Here is a 14,321-nt window from a genome sequence, read left to right on the forward strand (position 1 = left end):
TCAATCGTAATGTCGGTGGCCAGACATTTGCGGTACTTTACCTGTCCCAAAAGCAGCGGCCAAAAACCTGGGTGTGATATTTGGTAATGCTTTGACCTATGACTCCCAGTTTAATAGAACGGTCAGTTTTGTTTTTGGATGATTAGGATCTTGAAGAAAATACTTCCTATCAAAAGATCTCAGGGTACCAGTGGTCTTAGCTCTTATTACGCCTCGTCTGGACTGCTGCAATGCCCTCTTTTTGAACATCAGCCTACTTTCAGAATGTGGCCGCATGCTTGGTTCTGGGAATACCCAAACACTCCTCGGTCAGAGAAGGTCTGAGATACCCTCACTGGCTGCTGATAAAAAACAAGTGTCTTTTAAAGCACTCTGTCTGACGCATAAAGCTCTCCACTCTCAGGGATTCTGCTATCTGATGTCAACCTTGAAGTGGCATGTGCCAGGAGATCTATGAGATCAGCGGGACGCTGCAAGGTAGTAGAAGGCCAGGTCGGGAGAACAGGTCTACACAGTAGCGGCTGCAAGGCTGTGGAATTCCCTTCCTGAACATATTTGGAGCCTGAGCTCACTTTTACCATTCCATAAAACCTAAAACATGGCTTATTGCACATTAAGCTTCGGTTGGGAGCTGCACTGTAGTGGGTTCGCTTGTTTTGGATTGTCACTGCCTGCTCTGTTTCTTTTCTGGTTTCTAGCACTGTGATGCCTTTTGGTTTAATGCTCTTTAAAAATGTCATAAATACAAATACAATACAATTAAAGAACAGGACGATTCTTTAAAAAGGGCCTTTGCAGCATCAAAGTTTGCCCTAAGCGCAGCAGCCTATGCAGCCTATTCTTCTCAAACTCTTTTAAAGGACTTTCAGCTCCTTTATTAATGTCTCCAAGAAAAGAAAATTGGCCCCAGAGATATTGGCCAATATGGAACTTTTGGCCCAATGTCTGTCTGATGTATCCTTGTATTTTCTTTGGTCTTCTTCGGTGTTGACAGGAACATCCGTTGCAGCTCAGCATCTTTTGTGGCTAAATATGCGGAAGTTGGAGCAAGCTCAAATGTCCCTCCTTTTAAAGCTTCCTTGTTCGGGGGACAAATGTGTTTTCTCCTCAAATTGATAACCTGGTGAAGAAAGTTGCGGAGGAGAAAAATCTGCTGCAGCCTTTCTGGCCATTTGAGAATAAACGTTCAATCGTAAATAAGCGTTTTTATCAGGCTCTTCATAAAAAGCATCCCTTTCAGGGCAGGGCTCGAGGTCCGGAAGGTGCACCTGCTGATCAATCCTAACCACAACAAACCTGAGCGTTCAAGAATCCCAGGCAAAGCAATGACAATTACTTGCCCACCGCGGGATTCAAGACTCTTTCATGGGGGATAAGCCTCTTTTCGAACACTGGCGAAGGCGGGTGTCTGAGAGATGGGTATTGTAGTGGAGCATGGGCAAAAGATAGAGTTTCCGTCATGGCCGCTGGATCCATTCTTCCTACAAACATCACTACCCAAGGATCCTGTGAAAACTGAGGCTTTGATTTTAGGAGTTCAGTCGCTTCTTCTGAAAGGGGCAATTCGACCAGTACCCAAGGCGGAAAAAGGAACTGGATTTTATTCCTGACTATTTTTTGTTCCCAAGGTGGATGGCAGTTTCCATTCAGTTCTGGATCTGAAGTCTCTCAACCGAAATGTAAGGAAGTGTAAGCTCAAGATGGCGACTCTGCTGAGAACTGTTCTTCTGGTGTCTCAGGGGGACTTTCTTGTGACTCTGGATTTACAGGGCGCCTACTTCCATGTAGTGATTTATGACCAATCACACAAGGTTCTCCGGTTTGCTGTGGGGATGGATCATTTTCAGTTCAGTGTGCTGCAGCTCGGACTGTTGACCTCATCTCCATGGATTTTCACAGAGGGCTAGTGCCTGTTGTGCACATTTACAATTTTCTTGGAGTGACAGTCTTTCCCCACCTGGATGATTGGTTTATTGTGACTTCCTCTCTTTCCAAGGCAGAAGAAGATGTGATCCGGGTATGTGTCATTCTTCAGTCCCTGAGATTTTCACTGAACAATGTCAAGTCACAACCGTGCCCCACCCGCCAGAAAGAAGTCATTGGAGCTCTCTTCGATACAGAGGTGGCCAGAGCTTTTCTGCCATCACTCCAGTATCATCTTCAGGCCCTTCTTTAGTCAAAATCAGCTCCTGCGCATCTTTGGTTGAGGGTTCAGGGCCTCATGTCAACTTGTACGCAGTGTTGCCCTGGGCTCATCTCTATTTGAAGTCTCTAGTTCAGCATGTTCTGGCTCACTGGGCTCCAGACTCTCTTGTTTACAATGTCCTCATTCCAGTGTCCCGCATGGGTTGTTCAGAGTCCTTAGTGGTGACTATCTCCTTTGAATCTTCTGAAAGGAGTTTTGCTTGTAGAGCTGATACCAGCTATTCTGATGACTGATGTGAGCAAGTCGGGTCGGGGTGTAACTCTTAGGGGCGGGAGAGGCCCAGGGCAGTTGGTTGGGGTGGGAAACCCACAATTCGCCCAGTTGGAGGGGCCTAGCAGCTGTCAGCATGGCCCTAATCAGGTTTGCTCTCGAGGTTCAGGGCAGGAAGTTCTGGTGAGGATAAACAATCAAGTGGTGAAGTTGTTTCTGTATGTATGTATGTGTATGGTGCTCCAAGAAATCTTGTGACCCAGTCTTGAGGGATCCATTTCGTATTTTGGATTTTCTTTGGGACCGGCTCTCCAAGGGATTAGCTCCTTCCACATTAACTTCACAATGGGCTGCTATTCAATCATGTAGGGAATCTAGAGTAATTTTTGGTAGTCTTTCCATTTGCCATGAAACATCTGAAGAGTTTTATGTTAAGGAAGCCTGTTGCTTCATGTCCGATACCCTCCTGGGATTTGTCAGTGGTGTTAGAAAGTCTGCAGAAAACCACCCTTTGAGTCTTTGGAGCAAGCAGGCTTGGCCTGGCTTTCAGCTAAAGTGGTGTTCCTAATGGCCATCACCTCGGTTAGGAGGCTAGGGGAATTGTCTTCCTTGATTATCACCTATCCTTATCTGAAGTTTTTCAGAGACAAGGCTGTCTTACAGCTAGATCCCAGTTTCGGTCCCAAGGTGCAATCGATTTTTCATTGCTCACAAGAAATCATCCATCCGATCTTCAGTCTAATTTGTATATTTGTTACTTCTAGAGCGCATTCAGACTATAAGTATTGAAGCACTAAACGGGAAGAGAGAAGCAGATCCAATCCAGGCAGAAACTACTGTGAAAACAACCAAGTCTTAAGTTGCTTAAGAAACAATAAAAGAGGAGTAGTTCTTCTAATCTTGGCTGGTAAAGAGTCTGAAAGCTTAGCAGTAGCTACCGACAAAGCTTGATCACCCCATTTTACTTTTTTGCAGCACAGTACCAGTGCTAGCCCATGGCCCGCGGACCTTAAAGGGCGACAAGGGGAGTACCACTTAAGCACATTTTGCAGATATCCTGAGGCCTGAGAGTGGAGGGCTTTGTGGGTCAAACACAAACCTTTAAAGGAGATACGCTTCCTAACAGGCAGCCGATGCAGGCCCCTCAGGCCCTCCTTGGCTGACGCAAACTTAAGCAGCCCGAGCACTAAACGGGTAGCCGCATTCTGAATTAGCTGAAGGTTGTTCAGAAACAATTGATTTATATTTAAATATAAAGCATTGCAATAGTCTAATCTAGATATAATAAGTGCCAGGACGACCGTTGCTCTCAGTTCTCATGGTATGAAAGGCAAACCCTTTTTTAAGGTTTTGACCAGCCAGAAGCATGCGTTCGTAACCCTGCTGACCTGCATGTCAAAGGTCAACGAGAAGTAGCAGATGACCCCCAGATTCTTAGCTGGTGTGATGGGAGTGGGTAGAGTCCCACCGGACTTGGGCCACCAGCGGTGACTCCAGATAGAAGTATTTGCCCTAAATATAAGAATCTTGGTTTTATCCCCATTCATTTTCAGCCTGTTTTGACCCATCCAATTACTAACTTTCCTTATGCAGGTTTGGAACCTGTCTGCCACTATTTCCCAGTCTTCTCTAGTGGAAGCAATAATATGGGTGTCATCGGCGTAAGATGAAACATGAAACCAAAAAGAGCAGACCAGTTTTCCCAGGGGGGCCACATACAAATTAAAGAGGGTCAGGCTGAGGGATGACCCCTGGGGAACTCCACAGAGGAGCTGAAATGGGGCTGATCTAAACTCACAGCAGCTGACTGTGATTGTCTTAAGAATCCCAAGAGCAATATCCCTCAGTCCTGCCTGATGCAGTTGCTGTACCATTAACTGGGGCAAGATCGTATCAAAGGTTGCTGATAAATCCTAGGATAGCAGCACCCCCCAAATATACTTGCCTGCTGATGGTATCCATAGTGGCAATCAGTGCAGATTCTGTACTATGGTTGTTATGGAACCCGTGTTTAGAGGGGTCCAAACAGCGGTGAGCAAGCAGAAAGTTGGTTAGCTCTTGGTTAACGTGTTTCTCAAGAACCTTGTCGGTAGTAGGCAGTAGGGAGATGGGATGTAGATTTTTGAGGTCACCAGGATCCCCTCCTGCTTTCTTTTTCAAGGGTATAATGATTGTCTCTTTTCAGGTTAGAGGAAACGCACCTGACTCCAACACCTCAGCATACACCATTTCCAATGCCTCTGCAATGGATTCCATCGCCTTATGCAACACCCTGAGAGGACATGGATCATCCGGTGAGCCCAAATTAATCTTGATTATGAGGGACTTGATCTTATCGGCAATCAGAGGTGCAAACTTCACCAGAGTCAGCCCCCTATCTGCCCCACCATAAGTCCCAACTTCAAGCTCCACAGATTCTGTGTGGAGGGCAGAAAACTCTGAATGAATCTTAAGAATTTTATCTCTAAAGAAACCTGCACCTTATCCCAGACAATCAGAAAATTCTCAATCTCCTGAAAAAGAGGGGGGGCTCCTGAGGAATGTACCACTATAAATAATTCTTTAGGGACATTACCCGCGCTCCTAAGCTTCTGTGTATAAATGCTTATTTTAGCATCTTTGATAGCCCTTTTTACATCGGCCCCATGCTTCCCTAAGCTTCACTTTCTCCACTGGTCCAGGATACAATTTCCATTTTGGTTCCTGCCCCCTGCATAACCTTTGGAGCTCCTTGAGCTCCTCTGTATACCCCGGAGAGGAGACTCTTTTGTTGGTGCTGGTTCTCACTTCCCTCAACCGGGCCACTTCTTCAACTGCTTCCCTGACCCAATAATCAAATTTCTCCACCAGGGATCCTTGCCCCCACTTGTAGCTTGCCCTGATGTTTATCAAGGGCTAGTAAAAAGTCCTCCCTCTCAATTCTGCCCCAATTCCTGCTTTGCTTGGAGGTGTTCTGCCTAGCGTCCTTGCCCCCATTGCATCTAACTTCAAAGGGGGTAAGTCTGTGATCAGTCCCCCAGTAGTGTGAGTACTGGCTGTAGCCCCTTGGTCCAGCCAAAACAAGGCATGAAGTCCAGGAGGGTGTAGGTGTCACTGTCTCTCTCATCTATGTCTAACGGTGACATTCCTTCTGCATTAGATGTACGCAGAGCTTTATTGGCATACTTGCATCCTACTAGGTCTTTTCGGTCTCCTCAGTCCCTGTTTGTGTCACATGGTTAAGCATGTAAAGGGAAATGAGCTTCAGGTACAAATATAAGTAGATGGGTCAGGCAGGCGATTGCTCAAGTCTATTCTTCGAAGATGCTGTAGCTAAGTCTACCAGAGCCATGGCTGCTTCCTGGCCTGAGATATAGGGCAGCTACTTGGGCCAGCTCTCATACCTTTTTGTCTCATTACAAATTGGATCTGTTATCATGTGCTTTAGTCACTTTTGGTAAAATGGTTTTACAAAGGGCAATGATTTAATTAATGTATATATGGATTTTTCAGAGGCATACAATTGTGTTTTGTTTTTGTACGTGGGTCCTCACGTGATTATGATGTGGAGGACCTCCGTGTTGGTAATGAATTTGTTACATAACATAACAAAACTACAAAACATAACATAGCATAGTATATACATACCATAAAATGTAACACCTTATGCAGTGTATCAGCCTCAGAAGGATGAAAGGCTGGGTGCGGCTATTAGGATTTGAACCTGTTACCATGGGGTAAAGCCTGCAGTGGACTTATCAGTTCACTGAACCGTCAGAACTACCCTCGGGAAAGAACTAAAATAATCCCAGTGTGCAAGTTCTGAAAACTGCAGAGACATAACTTACAGCTGAGTAATTCTTCAAGCACTGTGCCACATATTTTCACATATGTTATTACTATTTAATATTCGACTCCAGTAAAGGTCCCCTGTATGCCATTAGCCCATTTACTGGGAGTGATTAAGATACCTCGGGGCGCAGGATCCCATATAAGACTGCTCAACTAACCCCTGTGCTAGCAAAACCTAGGCCCTTATTTATACTTTTTAGCTCCACATTTGCGTCGTTTTTTGATCCAAAATCAACTTAAACTTACAAATTGCAATTGAAGGGGCATATTTATACTCTGTTTGCGCCGAATATGAATCCAAAATTTTGACGCACTTTTGGCGCAAACCGTGCACCATATTTAAACTTTGATACCCGAGCCCGCGAACGCCAAAATTCCGCCGTGTGCGTCATTTTCTGGATGCGGGAAACCGCCTTGCATTAATGACATGATGTCCCAAAAATTACTTAAACTCCTGTGCGCCTTATTTATACTACTGCGCAAAAATGACACACGGACGGAAGGCGGAGTCGGAAAATGACGCACAGCCCCATTTGTGTCAAAAAATAACGCCTGGGTCAGGGCAGGCATTAAAATGGGGCAAACACACCTGTACTAAATGAAAACACACAGAAGCAACAGCAGAGCTCTAAAAGGAAGACATGGAGGTGCTTTCCATCCAGCATGCACGCAGATGCAGAGCACAGGACCAACAACAGCAGCTTCCACAACACCAGCAGGGACCCCAAAGGCAACGCAAAAGGCAGGAGAGGATATTCCGCACCAGGACAACCCTTATGGGACTCCGCCGACAAGACATTATTCAGAGGTACAGGCTTAACTGGCAAGCCATTCAGCAGCTGCTGCGCAACATTGAGCCACAGTTGGCACCCAGCTTGCAGACACCCCGCCCCATTTCACCAGAAACCAAGCTGCTAGCTGTACTACACATGTTGGCAAGTGGCTCCTTTCAAACCACTGGTGCCCTGGTTGCTGGGATCTCACAGCCATCATTCTCCGCCTTCCTACCCAAGGTACTGGATGCCATCATCTCCCTCACACCCCTCCACATCAGCTTCCCCAACACACAGCAGAAGCAGCAGGAGACAAAACAGGGGTTTTACCAAATTAATGGCTTCCCACACGTCCTTGGTGCCATTGGCTGCACACATGTACGCATTGTGCCACCTGCTGCAACCGAACATCTATACCGCAACAGGAAGCACACACACTCCAATGTGCAGGCCATTGTCGATCACCGAGGTTTGATCACCAACATCGTGGAAAAGTATCCTGGGAGTGTACATGATTCATTCATCTTCCGTCACTGCACCATCAATCAAGGATGGACCATATGTAAATGGCCTACTTGTTGGTAAGTACAGAAACCCAGTTACATACACACTGCACAGCAACCCTCTAGGACACACAACACATACACTACGACATCGACCCGTGGACAGGAACACACTGAGGTTGTGACACCGCTAGGCATGTTTGATATCCTCACCCAATGGGAGACACACCTAGGGACAAATGACAGTCAAAATAACAACAGATGCCACTCCGCAGACACAAGGGGGCAATTTAAAACTACACAATGACAAAGACATGGCCCCAAATGGCAGTACATTTTAGAAGATCAATATTTCAATATTACATCAATAACACTCAATCCAACACCCTTCAAACCAATACGTACTGTGTAAGGGGTGTGTACTGTTTTTTACTACAGGTCAAACACCATGACACACATAGCATGATGATGACTCCAGTGAAGGTCACTTGCAATCATTGAGGCTGTACCAATATCTCACATCACTCCTGCTCTCACATTGCCCACAACCAAGAAGCAAGTGGACTGTGTGAAGAACACATATTGATGGGACAATATTGAAAGTGCACATTCCCTACACATACGCATTGCGACAAATTAACACACACACAACAGATGTACTGGCATACGGACATTCTGAAACTCAAAATGACAACCTCACAACCAAGTTAGCCATCTGAACTAGAACATGTTCAGTAGTATAGGTACACGTTACAACCTGAGGCGACTTGGCAAGGGCATAGAAATAGGTCTGCAGTGAACTTGTCACACAAGTGAAATTAGTGCATAGTCAATTATTAACACATTAGTGCTCACAACGTACGGAGATGTTTTGCACATTGTCACCTTGCAAAATCTAAGGGTCTCACTGATGGTTAAATAATTCTATTGCATATGTGAAATTGTATGGGATGTCCAGGGTATATAGATGCAACTGTGTTACCACCACTGTCGAATTGATTCTGTGTATGGAAGTATCATGTCACCCCCAGTTAAGACACAGGGACACCTATTTCACAAGTCACAATACAAGGGAGTACACACTGTACTGCAACTCTACAAAAATACCGCTGACATCCGGTCAATCAGCCAAACACCCGTTCAGACAAGGAAACAACCCAATGCTGATGGTACATCCTAGAAGCCTAGGATTCCACACAATAACACAAACACCGATGAGTCACAGACAACACAAGAGAACAATTGCCATGCAAAGTGATATTTATGGTGCAAGGTACATCAACATGTTCTCACTCATTTTCTGTATCAGCTGATCAGGGGTATGGGATCCAGCCATGGATCATGACCCCATTTGCAAACCCAAGCACTGCAGCAGAGCATGTCCATAATGAGGCACATAGGAGGACACGCACCAGAGTAGAGAGGACCTTTGGCATCCTGAAGTCAAGATTCAGGTGCCTCGACATCACCGGAGGCAGCCTCCTATACTCACCAGAAATGGTGTGCAAAATAATTTTGACCTGTGCCGCCGTGCACAACATATGTGTAAGAAGGAACATTCCCCTATATGAACCCGACCCACAAATGCCTGAAGAGGAGGAAGAGGAGGATGCTGTCCATCAACATGAGGGGGGCCATCCAAACACAGCTGCAGGATTGCGTCGGAGACAACATAATGTCCAAAATTTCTTTGAACTCTTCTCATCCATCACCACTGTCTTACCATATGTCAATAAACACCTATATTAATCACTATATCATGGTCTGGATAATTATTTTTGCATAACATTATCTCTAACTATCAGAATCAGAGTGTAGCCTCATGGAGCAATGCTGAAATACCGATTAGGACACACAAAATTCCAAAACTAGTTTGATGCGTATGAATGTACAGCCACATTCACTCACAATGTAAATGACATATATCCTGTACATTTCACGTTTGAAGGGCAATAGCAGAGGACCACACCTATTTCACACATACATGTTGGCAACATGGTTCATCGCAGCATATGGCACACAACTAAGACACCATCAGTCAATAAGAGAAAAAAATGCCTCATACATGAGGCAGTGGATGTGCTATTGCATTGGTAACAGGAATGTATGACCAGACCCTTGCCAGATGTAAGTCTTACATCACCTATCTCTGCAAGGACTATGTGTGACTAGATTTCCATAGAAGCAGCAAAATCATAGCACAAGTGCCCAAGGTATGACTAGCATTGCTCACATGGCAGCCCATGTCCTAAGTCCAGCCACACCCATGTTCCCTGTCTCAGCCTGCCCTTCTTCAGAGGTCCCTGGAATGGGAATATGTATCCCCAGATAATCCCTCCTCTACACACTCCCAGACTCACATTGTAAATCCAGTGTGCTTCCCTCTTTAGTATGGTATGCCATAGTCATTGTACTTCTGTCTGCATGGACGTCAGGTTAAATAATGCACTGGCTTGTAGTCTGTGGGACCTGTAATCACCTGTGCATTGCTTTCCATGTGGAAGGTACTGTTGGCCCTTTGAACTTGTATCTCACCTACAGGACTTGTGAGAGACTGATGCTGCACACACCTGTGAGCACCTCCAAAGAGACCAGCCATTTGAACATGCACTGCCCTTGCAGCTGCTTGGTACAGCTTAGAAGCAGCCATTTTACCTATCACACTGTTATGCATTGCCATATAAATCAGCTGTGTAACACAGCCCGTGTTACGTTCCAACACACAGGACAAACACAGTTTTTCGTTTCCACAGTCTTGTTCCACCTTTGACCAGTCTCAGTCTGACCACTGTGTATTTACCTTGTGAAATGTTTGGATCCTGATTGACCCTGCATCCTGTTAGCCTGACTGGCTCCTGTCTTTGCGTTACCCTAAAGGTTCCTTGTGCCTACATTTGTATCATAGTTGCTTTCCCATCCCTCATATTCCTCCTGGGGTATTGTGTCAGGTGGGTCTACAATGCATACTCAAATACATTGTATAGCATAATCAGTTTATTTATCGTACCATGGGGGGGAACTTGTCTCCAAATAGCCGAATCATGGCCTATCCCTTGTCTGGGTTTCATGTATGCATGAGTGACAAATTGTAACAGTGTACCATGGCTGTATGCATGGATTGGGTATGGTGCCTCCAGCACAACAAACAACGTCAGATAATGTGCATGAAATGTCTACACATGTTAGGACCCTGACAGTCCACACGCTGATTCACAGTGCTCCCAACATATTGACGGGGCTTGTGTGGTGAATAGCTGTGAGATTAATCAGCACAGAGGCACTGATGTTCCCAGATGCAGTGAGAATTTTCGAGGCCAACCTGTGTACAAATGTTGTGAGGACACCTTCCGGTATAAGAATCCTGAGACATTAACTTTGTCAGCACACCAAGGTTGCCCTGTTGACAGTCTCATAACACGTCTGCAGTGACAGGTTTGGACCATCCCCGTGTGTTCTCAAATCCTCATTGGCTTTCCTTCTATTGATCTGCGAAGGATACTTTGTAGATACAGGAAATGGCTCCACAGACTCATGACTAGACCTGCACGTAACTGTGACAACATAGACCCCAATAATTATACAGGCTAAACAATGGCCCACACACATGAACCAGACACCTCTGTGCATTTTACCACTGGAAATATGTGAACACATGCTGCTTGGTCTGCTGGTCCTCCACTGCTACAGGAGAGACATGGCTCAGTTATATGACTCCAACCGTGGCGTAACATTACAATTTTGTGTTATATTTGGGACTCAGTGTCACAAAAACGGTACCCACATAGTGTGATCCCATGCCTGACCCATGGTGGGTAAACAAACAAATGCCTAGGAAGTAGTATCCAACATTCCAGGACATGTGATGGCTAAGTTTTGGAACATTGACATGAACTACCTCTGCTATCTATCCAGTGCATGCTTTGTCATTGGTGGTGTTTATGTTCCAAAAGACCTAGGAAGTTCACGCAGCAGTTGTTGCTATGTGTATGACTAACACATGTCCTCTCTCATTTCCACACTGACTTGCATCTGAGGGTTGGACACATTGACTCCACATGCATACAAGCAGATTTGCAAAAATTCATCTTGTGATGCTCACACAGTGGGTCAACAACAATAGTAGTAGCCAAATCACACACATTGACCCATAGGCATTGAGTTACTGTAGTGAGTTGTGTCGCCTTGCTATCCTCTCTTGACGCAAAACATGCCCAAACTGGGTAATACATAATTGTATCCCACACATTTGGCCATCTATTGCGTCATTGAAGAGTGAAAATCCTGTACACCACGTAGAGGATCATGGGCCACAGTAGTATGATCTGTCACATGTGCCCATACACCGGAATGCCCAATGTGGGTTCAATCAGCCTATCTCTGTATTGTCACAACTGTCATGTCCCATTACAAATGAGACATGACCCAAACCCAGTTAATGACAGAAATGTTGTTGCATATGCGTAAAAAAAGACGCACATGCATCAAAAAATTATGCCTATGCATTGAAATATGACGTACATTGCCATGGAACATCCATTGGCCCTGAGCGGTAATTCCCACACTGTACCCCTGGAAATTGGTTGAGTATGAAACATATTTAACAATATGGATGCAGGGTTATTTCTAATCATGTGCGTCAAAAATAATGACGCACAGACTGTAAGCGTCATAATATTTTGACGCATAACACGAAAAACGCACTGCATTTGAGGCAGGAAGTGATGTAATAGGATATCCTGTTTACAGATTTGGTACAGTGGGTGTACTTTCACTTTCACTTTGCAGTCTGTGATATTTCCTGACTGTGTGGCTGTGCTTAGACTTGCCTCTCTCTGCATTTTGGGATTTTGTCTCCAGTGTGGTCTTTAAATTGTCTTTGTGTGTATATTAACTGTCTGTGGTATCGTCTCTGATTGTTTTTTTGGTCATTTGTGTTGTCAACATCTGTCTTTGTTGTGTTGGGAGTCTGTTGTGGGTAGTGGTAGTTTGGGTATAGTTGGGCTGTGTTCGTAGTTATTTTGCATTTTCCTGTCCTACTTTCCCTCTATTCTCCTTTTTACCTCTTTATCCCCTCTTTTTGTTGGTGCAATAATGTTGGGTAGGCCTCGTCTTGGCAGGATGGGAGAGGAGGAGCTGGGTGGGTTTATTTGGCTGGTGTGCCACTTCCTACCCTTAATGATAGAGGCAGGTGGTCGTGTGATCCAAGGCTATCAGACAGAGGCAAGGAGGCTCCGGTGGGCGAAGGTGTTGTACCATCTGCAGAGAATATACAACACACCGCGCAATGACCACCAGCTGAAGCACCGCTGGGCTGACCTTGTTGTCAGAGAGCAAGACCTGCTGGACCACCTGAGTATTGTGATTGGTGGCCCTGTTGGTGAGTACAAATCTCTACATTTAAATGCTCTGTAGTGACAGTAGCTGATTTGTTCATATGCTGCCGGAAATGTTTATTAACATGTGGAATGCTAGTGAAACATAAGGGCCATATTTCTACTTTGTTAGCACTGCAATTGCGACCTGTTTTGAAGCAAAAGCGGCGCAAACTTACAAAATACATTTGTATTTTGTAAGTTTGTGCCGCCTTTGTGTCAAACAGCAACACAAATGCAGTGCAAAATACGTATAGATATGGGCCACAGTTGCCTGTGAGGTATACAATTTTCCTACACATTACCGCCATTTGTTGACGCAACAGCTAGACTAACTTTCAAAACACAACAGGAGCCTGTAAATTAGGGCTGGCTTCACGTCAATTGATGATAGCAATGTGGCTCAAACATATGTTTCATGTGTGGTCTGTGAGTGTATCAGGAAACATATCTTGGAAATCCAGATATTTTCAATAAATATTGTGTCCCTCAATTGTTTTCGGATACATGTCTGAACTGGATTCTGACACATACGTAACAAGTTATAGCTAACCTCAGGTAACAACTTAGACTAATATTTTGAGTTTGTAGTGCCACATTTCAATTAGGGATGGCTGGCAAAAGGTATGCACACGGGTTCATATCTCTATGGTTGGTGCAACTCACCATAGCTGTGGCACATCAAATGAAGAAAATGATACAAATTGAGGGCTAACAACTGTCCCTGGCCCTCTGTACATTGTACCTGTGTGTCTAAAATTGGTCTTAGTCACCATGTCTGGGTGACTGCTATTGTAGTCCTCACGGAAAGTGGCTTTGCATGTCTCTCATGGATACACATGATGAGAGGAATACACTCCATTAATTTGTCTGCTCACTAATGAAGGAGCATGTCTGCCACCACATGATAGTTAGGGCCACTGCATGTGTGCAGATATGTGTGTATCACTCGCCGGAGTCCCCGGGTCTGTACATGTTTGCAGTGGTATGTAGGATGCAGTATCATCATGTCTGAGATTTTTGAGTTAATATTACACATAGTATTTGTATTTTGAAGTGTTGTACAGTACACAGACATTGAGCACATTTCTCCCTTCCATGCCTTACAGGTGGACCTGCACCCTACACTATCGGAGAGGTGGCTCGATTTGCGGACCCAGACATCTCCAGTAAGTGTTGATATTTCTGTTCTGTGTTGTGTTTGATGATGATGTGTGATTGACTCCTGTGTGTTGGAACATAGCAAGGTGTGATGCGCTGGTCAATGATCGGTTTTGTTCCTTGAGTGGAGTATCATTTTTTCCCCATCTTTGAGAAGGCCAATCCTTATCGTATTGTCACATTTTGGGATTCTAGGTCAGTCTTGTAGGCACGGCAATGTGAATAGGGATAAGTTATGTGGATAAAACTTGAAATCAGAAAATGT

Source organism: Pleurodeles waltl, chromosome 10, assembly GCF_031143425.1.
Source record: "Pleurodeles waltl isolate 20211129_DDA chromosome 10, aPleWal1.hap1.20221129, whole genome shotgun sequence".
NCBI classification, from domain to species: Eukaryota; Metazoa; Chordata; class Amphibia; order Caudata; family Salamandridae; genus Pleurodeles; species Pleurodeles waltl.